The sequence below is a fragment of the Pieris napi genome, chromosome 10, assembly GCF_905475465.1.
Source record: "Pieris napi chromosome 10, ilPieNapi1.2, whole genome shotgun sequence".
Classification (NCBI taxonomy): Eukaryota; Metazoa; Arthropoda; class Insecta; order Lepidoptera; family Pieridae; genus Pieris; species Pieris napi.
In genome coordinates, this window is record NC_062243.1 from 493,524 (window position 1) to 503,052 (window position 9,529).

The 9,529-nt window shown below is 32.4% G+C and overlaps 1 long non-coding RNA gene across 1 annotated transcript; it reads right to left on the reverse strand.

Annotated features, from left to right (window-relative positions):
• Positions 1 to 326: 326 nt before the first annotated feature.
• Positions 327 to 1,581, reverse strand: LOC125053409. The gene is made up of 2 exons (XR_007117569.1): positions 1,455 to 1,581; positions 327 to 1,168 (listed from the first exon to the last, which is right to left on the reverse strand). It is a non-coding gene; the product is annotated as an uncharacterized LOC125053409 (long non-coding RNA).
• Positions 1,582 to 9,529: the final 7,948 nt, after the last annotated feature.

Sequence of the window (9,529 nt, forward strand, 5' to 3'; positions counted from 1 at the left end):
TCAACAATAATGTTGCAGAATAGGGGAGGGCGGGGCTGGTACTAACAAATTCTGTATTATGATTTATATTTTCGTTGATAATAGACTTTTTCGTTTTATTTTTTATTGAAAACATGCTTTGGTTATTCAGCTATGATATTAATAACAAAAATCATCAGGTATGTAAGTGCTTCCAGAAAGAGAGCCATGAAAACCAAAAAGTCATTTGTTAATATATACCCCGCATGTGGGGCGAATATTAACGGAGCTGGGGTAAGTATTAACGTAAGGGGCAATTAATAACAGATACTTGAATTATCTCAAATACTCAAATAAAATGTCACTGAAATTAATGAAAATGTTTTATTGCCTTCAATGTTAAACAAATTAGTACTTTTTATGATAGGAACTGAAAGAATATAACAAATTCTTTTAAATCTACACTTAATAATAATCATTGCTACAGTTTGAATAATTTTAAGCCTAAAAAAAATTAAACACATAGTTTAAACTTAAACTTTTTAGGTTCAACAGTCTTTAAGTTTCTTAATGGAGTAGAAAAAATAGTATTATCTTATAAATCTGTTACGAACATTTTTTTAAATAGTTTAAACATAATAATTAAATAAAAGTCACATAAACTTTTTAGTATCAGTCTTAAAAAACCTCTATGAGTTACCTTAAGCAATACAGTATTTTAAATCTACTTGATATTCATCAACAAATGTCACAGTGTTAATACTTTTTAGTACGAGACAGTCTTTAGGTATATTAATAAGGTAACTAGTTAATCAGTCTTAATCTAATTTGTACTTAAACTTGCCAGCCTTTCCGTCTCTTTTCCAAGATTCTGGAATATTATCTATCTTGTATCGAATGGCAAGCTCGTAAGCTAATTTTTTGACGTCTGGTAGCAATCCAAAATAGATATTAGAACATTTGACTAAATAATTAGCTATCATTGTTTCTTGCTCAGAATTGAAAACTAGACGGTTTTTTTATAACCCACAGCAACAGAAGTTCCCTCCTTTTTTTCTTTACGTATTTAAATAGTGTTACGTGACAAATATCGTATTCAGTAGCAACATCTCTATATTTCCTGTTTTTTACCAGAACTTCTTCAGCTGCCAGCACAAATACTTCTTGAGATGTAGACCCCCTTGTACTCTTCCTTTTGTAATTTCTCATTCTATAATAAAACGTACTTTTTGTAAAGAACAGTTAATACTGTACTGTAGTACTGTACTTAATATCACATGTTAATACTGACCCCACCCAATTTGTTAATTTTAGCCCCAAGGTCACTTTTTATATTTTATCAATTATAGAAAATAAACTAATCAAAATATTTAGAAACAAGTATAATAGTTTTAAAATCAATAAAGTACAATTCCATTAAGGATTAACTTTGATTAAATTTAGTGTAAAAATAAATCTTAAATCAATTTATTACGAAGTACAAAAAGTTTGTTTACCTGTCAATTCGAAGTTCTTACGCACAACTATAACTAGCGTCGGCCAATCGATAACTGACAAGTTAGGACTTGTTCGGCTGTGTATTCTAGTTATTCTAAACCAAGCCTCATTTTTTTATCACTTCACGTTTAGCGGGTATAAGCTTGTTAATTCTTACCTCCGTTAAAACCAGCCCCGCCCTCCCCTACGTACGATTCACCAAGATACATGGAATGCGCATCGCTAGATTTGTGTCACTCATAAATAATGATAATAGCCGAAATAAAAGTACTAGTCATTAATGTTGCAGTGAAACTCATGAAGGATTTATCGAGAATGGCCAGTTCTTTGGTTTAGTCAATTTGTGCTGTGAATTTACTTTTCTCATTGATAAATAAATAAATAAATACATAACTCTATGTAAAACCTTATACAGTGGTTTTATTGAATTAAGAATAAGGACAATTCAAAAAACATAGATCTTCACACACGCGACTAAAAATAGGCCAGCTCTTCGGTTTAGTCAATCAATGCTGGGAATTTCCTTTTCTCAATGATTGATCAGTGCAAAATAGTAATAATAACCAATACTATATGTAAAACCTTATATATTTATAAAATATAATTACAGCGGCTTTATTTAAATATAAAATCACTTATCGCTAACAGTTTAAACAAATAATTTAATACATTTAAATTGGATTGGAATAAAGGAATAGCGCTGAAGGATTTTATTGAATACAAATGACAAACGAATGTAAAAGGTACAGTTTTGACACAAACATACACAGAACCTAATTCCTAACATTTCCCAATAAACCCTTTTCACCAGTACAACCGCAACATAAAATATGAAATAGCGGGGTGAAGTGATAGATGGGGCGCACATAATTGCCGCCTCCCGCATGTTAATGAATCGCTGCTAATGAAAAATGATTGAGCTCAAACCTCGTGTTTTCCGCTTAGGGTTGCTATCGCTTGAAATATGGAAATGTCTATAATACATTAGCTATTATGATTTTAGATACTACGAATGGTACAGGCACGTTAACTGAAATAAATTTGTCATGTTTAATACATTTCTCTTTCGTCGGAAAATATAATTCTCTTATTATGAATTTTTTTCAGTTTTAGTTACTATATATTTATATTTATATTTCGTTTCTCGTTTAATTTTTCCCTTGCTAGATTGCTTATGTTCTAATATGATTGATGTGTGTATGTGTAAAATTTGTAATGTCATATTTTCTTGTATAATTTTATGCATACACGTTATTTTAGAACTCATAAATTTATAAATTGCTTGAAGTCGACTTTCATACATTTCTCCTAATTATGTGAAATACATCAAACTCTTACAGATTTGAGTGGTTTGTACTTCTTTAATATGCCTTTTTTTATCAATATACAATAATGTATATATATAATAATGTGACATTCATTATGTTTTTGACCCAGGAACGTGTGTAAAACGTAGCGCTACGCCTTTTATACAACTGACATAAAATCTATAGAAAACACGACAGGTTTGTATGATAGAGGAACATCTCTCTGTTTAGTCGGGAGCTCATGTCTGAGCGACGTGGTCCGCAAGACCTTTCATGCTGAATCTCTTCGGAAATTGGTGATTTCCAGTTGCTTTCCACTCCCAGGCAGTCTCATTCAAATAGTTTTGCGTCCTACCTCTTCATTAGACATTTGTGGTATAACAAAACCATAGCTCGTAGTAATCAAACGTCAAAATGGCCGACGATGATGTGCTAAGTGGACGTGTAGGGTAACATGAGCGCTCTCCATCCAAGTGCCAATTATTTTAATATTGCTTTATTGACGGTTCCGATTGTTTCAGTCCATCCTCTTGTGTTATAAGAGTCGATACGAGTGAACTATTGTTTCCTGATGTTAATAAGCAGGAAAATGCGGACCAGGGACTTCAGAAAGGGGATAATAAAAATATAATGGATACATATTTTGCCATTGTTACTAAATCAAAAGACTGTGTGAAGTGTGTGACTGTCAACCCTGAGAGGCTGTGTTCGAATCACGGCTGAAAACGAATTTTTCACAAGTGCGCAGTTTATACTTTCTAGTGTGGTAAGGAAACCATCGCGTGGCAACCGGTATCTTAGTACCCGCTCCAAATAAGCTAATATCATATTTGCCTATACAGAAAGAAATATTAATGTACCAGTCCAAAAAGAAACTATAAAAACCCGTAAATAATTTTGAAAAAATAAATATTACTTAAATAATCCGTGTGCCGTGTTAATATTATAAAATTTAAAACTGGCAGTAAGCCGACAAATGGCAATTAATTTGGCATCAGGTATAGAAATTTGCTTATAATAGCTTCTGTGGGCAACAACGAACTCTGAGTACGCCGAGAATTTGCGCTTACCATGGATCTGATGAAGTTTTTCCGTGGAAAGGAAAACATGTCTATGTATTGTTTTGTATGTAATATAAATGTAAATAGTTTTCGCATTGAAATAATCTGTAATGGTCGCTTATTTTGTTAAAAAAGATCTGTACCTTCTGTCTTTGCCTGTCGCTTTAGGTTGTCTCAGACAAATCTAACTTTGAAGAGTCATCGAAATCCTTAAAGCACAACTTATTTGTATCATATATTTCCCTTATAACAGCGTAGAAAAGCCAAATCCGAGATTTCAAGTGTATGCAAAATAAATAACAATGATGCAAGCGGGTAGATCGGTTACAATGATTTGTGTGGCGTGCCAATTTAATGGCACCATACATCTTCCTCTGAAAGGCGGGGGTGAGCGCTATTTTTCACATTGCCACCCTTAAACCTACGGACTATGATAGTTTTTGTTATTTTATTTACGCAAATATATTTGATTAATAGCGTACTTTACGTGCTTTAAATTGCATAAATTAAACAACGTTTAATTGAATAAGTAGTTTCTCTAGTAAAATACGAATTAATTATAATTTACTAGATATAGTTTAAAATCAGTTTTTCAAAAACTTCTAAAAAAAAGAATTTCTAGCTGATTGAAACAGCCAGTAATCGAAGTACCTTAATATAAAACTACAGTCAACATCACAGGAGACCGAAGAGCTGGCAGCTACCTCGGACAAAAATTAGTCTAGCTATTCAAAGTGGTACGCTGCCAGTATCTTCGGAACCTTGCCTAAAGGGACTCTTTTTAATAATATATTTTAGTTATTATATTTTAAGGTTAGTTATTATTCTTTTTTTTTGTGTTGTTCCTTATATATATTATAATAAATAGGTCGGTTAGTTATATATATTAATTGCATAAAAAACTAATAAGCTGTTGAAATAAATCTTTTTATCAGAATAGATAAAAAGATTTATTTAACATAAATGTTTAAATAACTCTACCCATAAATTCCCGTTTGGCGAACACAAATCCGCTTATTTTGCAAACTACCGTCATCAAGTAATTTATAATAGAGGGTGAAACGCAACGAGAGAAAAAGCGTAGCGTTACATGCGATTTGAGAATGGGTACATTAGTTATAATAACACGACAAAATATGTGTAATAAAATCTAATTTATGGCGCAAATAAAATATAACATTGGTTAGGGCGGCAGATGGGGAGTCTTGGGTGGGGCAAGGTATGAGCGACCGTGATGACTTCCTGTGAACCTATTTTAATTAATATAAATTGAAGATTTACTTGATTTATAACAAGAACGTGTTTTTCCTATTCCTTTGCACTAAATAAATATTTTTAATCTGTAGGTTCAATAACTTCTCTCTTACTTTAAGAAAAGAGTGTACCAATTTTTAAAAGACCGGCAACGCCTTTCCAAGCTTTCTGGTTATGTAAGTGTCCATGCGGTATTACTTAACATCGGATGAGCCTCCTGTCCGTTTGCCCATTGTTCTATATAAAAAACTTTAAGTACTATACTTTCTTAAACTACGAGTATGTCTAAAAACGTTTGGTGTATTATAAAATGTAATTTCACAGTAAAAATCGATTTAAATGAAATGTCTTTTTAATCAAACCGCTACAGCTCACAACTCGACCCGCGGCCGCAGATATATTGACAGAGTCCTCCGCTACGGATGCCGAAGAAAAATAGCGGTCATTTGTTCGAGTCGGGTTCGTTTTGTTCTGTTGCTTCGAGAGGCAGATAATGTCTGATTTATTTGCGCAATTACCCGTGACGCGCGCACAAACGACACTTTAAATTATAAGCTTAATAAAAAACACTAGCTGATCCTCGCGATTTTCGGTCCATATTATTAGGTCTTGTAGAATTATGTGTGAGCTAAATTCGTTAAAATTGTTTTTTGTCAACAATAAGTTTCGTCAGGAAAAATCGAACAGATCTAGGACCTGATAGGTGAACCCAAGACAATTGGTGAAGTATCAAGTGGAATGGTCATCTTCAGAAAATGGGAGAAGATTGTTGTATTAAAATGTATATTGGAAACCTACCCGGTGCCGTCCCGTCGGCAGGCCCGGATATCGATGAAAAGACGCCGTGTAGAAGGATCTACGCGAGCTCCAAGCTCCTGCCCTTTTGGCAAAGGTGGCGTTCTCTAGATCAAGACAAGTAAAATAATAATTAGTTATACATACTTACTTCTCGATAATTCAGATAAAATGTAAAGAGACGTATGTACTTATGAATCTTTAAACTTACAAAACTATTTTGAACACTCAAAATACGTTCTAAATAAAAGCTTAATACAAATAAGTAAGTAATATAATCTTGCCTATATGCAAGTAGTAATTCCAAAATAATAAATAAGAAAATATTTTTTTTTTATACTATACGAGCCTACAGGAGGCTCAAAAAGGGCTATCATCGCAGCCCATAGACACCCATTAGCTGGCCTTTAAGGATAAAAAAACGGACCGTGGAAAACTTAAATCAAGAGACTGATGAAATTTAGAATTTATACGGCTTGTTTTGCTAAAATAAAACACAACAACACATAGTGATGTCTAATCCGTACCTACGAAGAGATGGCGACAATAAAAACGTCGTAATGTAGCGACAACAATTTATTATAACAGCTGTAACAATCGTTAATGTATAAGGGACATAAATAAAGCGAAAAGCCAAGAGCAATGCCAATACTTCAGAACCATTAGCGGCTCGCACTGATGGGGGTGCACAGGGAATGAATGGAGACAGCTTGATATTTAATTGATGCTTTCGGAACTTTTTATTCTATTCACTATATTTTCATTATTACATGTGCAAACTTAAATGTGCTTATGTGTTATGCATAAGTCCTAAAACAACATGTATGATTAATATTTAAAAGGAAATATGGCATCACAAATTTTACACACATCAATTAAATTAGAATATAAAAATGTCAACTGGCAAGGTAAAAAATAAAAATAAACAAATAACTTTTTGAAGTTATACTTCTTTAGGCGGGTTATGAAAAATTGATGAGAGTGAAATTTTACGATGCGCGCGCACCGGCACACAAAATTAACAGAAAGAAGTTGCCCACGGAAGATGCTACGGCATTGGACATAATTTAAAAACAATATTCGAATAATAATAGAATTTATGTTACACTTAATGTAAGAGAATAATAATAAATATTTATTTATTTAATTTTTCAAATGTAAACTTAACTTTATTGACTATAATGACTCCTTTTCCAGTCTTTGATTATTTAATTGTAATTAATTATTTGCATGCAATCAAAAACTATTTTTAATAATGCCAAAGAAGTATAACTTCTTACGCGCGTTCACGCACCCTTTTTTTACTTTTCTAATACTATTTCTGTCTTTGAGAAAAATATATTTCAAAATAAGAAAACCTTTAGTTTATATAAGACTTAACCATATCTGTAATCAATCGGTACAATCGTAGATAATTAACGGATTATGAAAAACTAAACTATCATTCGTCAACAACACGTTTAAGAGCCATAAGCAGAGTAGCTTTAGGCTTAAGCTCTAGAGAAAGCAACTCCACAGCTTTTCAGTTCCAAAACAAGCATGTCATGCAGGGTTTGAAATCTGAGCGTCGACAATGTTTACAGAGATTCGGTTAATTTCGTTTCGTTTGTTATTTAAACATCGCAACTAGCCGCTCTGACGGATAATTATCAACTCAAATTTAAAAGCACATTTATAACCAAAAAGATTTAAAATAGGTTATCCTTATTTAAAACGTGACAATCAAAATGCAAAAAACGTCATGGAACTATTGTAATTTCTTTTTTTCGCCAATAAAGTTCACAAAAAGGGCGACTTTACATGAATTACAATCTAGCCTATACAATAATTATCGCACTAAGGCAATGTTCAAATACTATAAAATTTATATATATATATATATGCAATATAATTATTAAAATTACTTATATAACATAAGCGAGCTGTGTTGGCCTTGTGGCTTCAGCGACTCTCATTGTAGGTCGTAGGTTCGATCCCCGGCTGAGAACCAATGGATTTCCTATCTATGTGCGCATTTACATTGGCTCGAACGGAAACCTAAAAAGTAGACGGCTTATCAGGCATAGGAGGCTGATCGCCTACTAGCCTATTAGATTGACAAATGTTTATGAAAAAGATACAGAAATATGGACATCAGACCACCAAAAAGATTTCATTCCTGATTTATTTTGTTTTTAATAAAATTTATGATACAAGAGTGATAGGTACATTCTTTAAAATCTAAAATTATTATAAAGCGATGCAACCGCAAGCTTCCCTGAAGCAATTATGTCAGAATTAATTGGCCGTTTTGCAATTCAAATGCACGCGCTGAACGATTTGTGTCAGCGTCGAGATAAATATGGGCGACTCATCCCTGAAGCTTGTTTATTGCGTTTTTATTGAATTAAAATTGTGATATATACGATCGAAATTCCCTTTCATCGTGACGTGATTCATGGCCTTTTATAACACCTTATGGAGCTCTGTCATCGACGTCTGTAAAGTAATACGCTCTTTGAAGTATTTTTTAAATAATTTCCTCTCTTTACGAGTCGTAGTTTTTTCTTATCGTTTTTATGTATATGGCAATTCTGCAATTCATAGCAAATATGATATTTGTAATAGACAACCGAAGATCTTTATAAAAGAGCATAAAATACAAGATAAGAATAATTAAAGATAAAACCTACCTAACACTCCCATATACTCGCATAGTCCTCGCTCTTATAGTTGAACATGCTGATGAATGTATCCTTAGTATAATAAGAATAGAAGATTTCAGAAGATTACAGGGGTTCAAGTGCACAGGCACTAAATAAAGATTTTAAGTTGGGCCTGGTAGATGGTACCGGTGACCCCAGAGCGTGAAAATGATGCCATTACACTGCAAGAGAGACCAACTTTTTAAATTTTCTATTTATCAATTTTAGATTATGATTATTATTAGGTTAAGAATATTGTAAATACTGTATATTTGTGTTGTGTGTTGAAAATAAATATCAATGTACCTAATAAGAATTTAATTGCTAACTTTATTTAATTAGTAAGTTGTATATTTAAATACTGAACTGAGTTAATAAATTGTTTCACTCGTAGAAAATTAATGCGTGATGAACTGGCTTTGACGTGTTTCGTATGAAATAACATTTAAAACCGAATTATCATAAAATACCAAGAATAACAAGCAACTGTTCTCAATTAATTCAAATACATATAACATAAGGTTAGATCACATAACAATTAAAATTAAATCTGTTCTAGTATAATTCAGAATATCTCAAAGGAAAATGTCGTCGAAACGTGCGTTTGAAGTTGTATTAGCGTGTGGGTAGTTATTTATTGCTTATTTCGCTGTAATAATATTCCTGTATTGTCTGTGTAAATTATGAACTGGCAACTACGATTAATTTAATTATTACAGTCTGTGATTTATAAATTACGTGATTCATTATTTACATGTATTAGAATTTTGTTAATATTACAAATGACGTAAGCTTTACTATTAATTATATGAAAAAGATTATCTGGCAATAGGTGATAACTTTAGGTTTACATAAGAAATACATTGTACCTCAGTTATACTCTCATTAAAAACATCAACAACTTGGAATGGACCAGTGGGAAGAGAAAAAAATGGATGCCCACCAGAAACCTGGGAAGATGAAATAAAAGAGA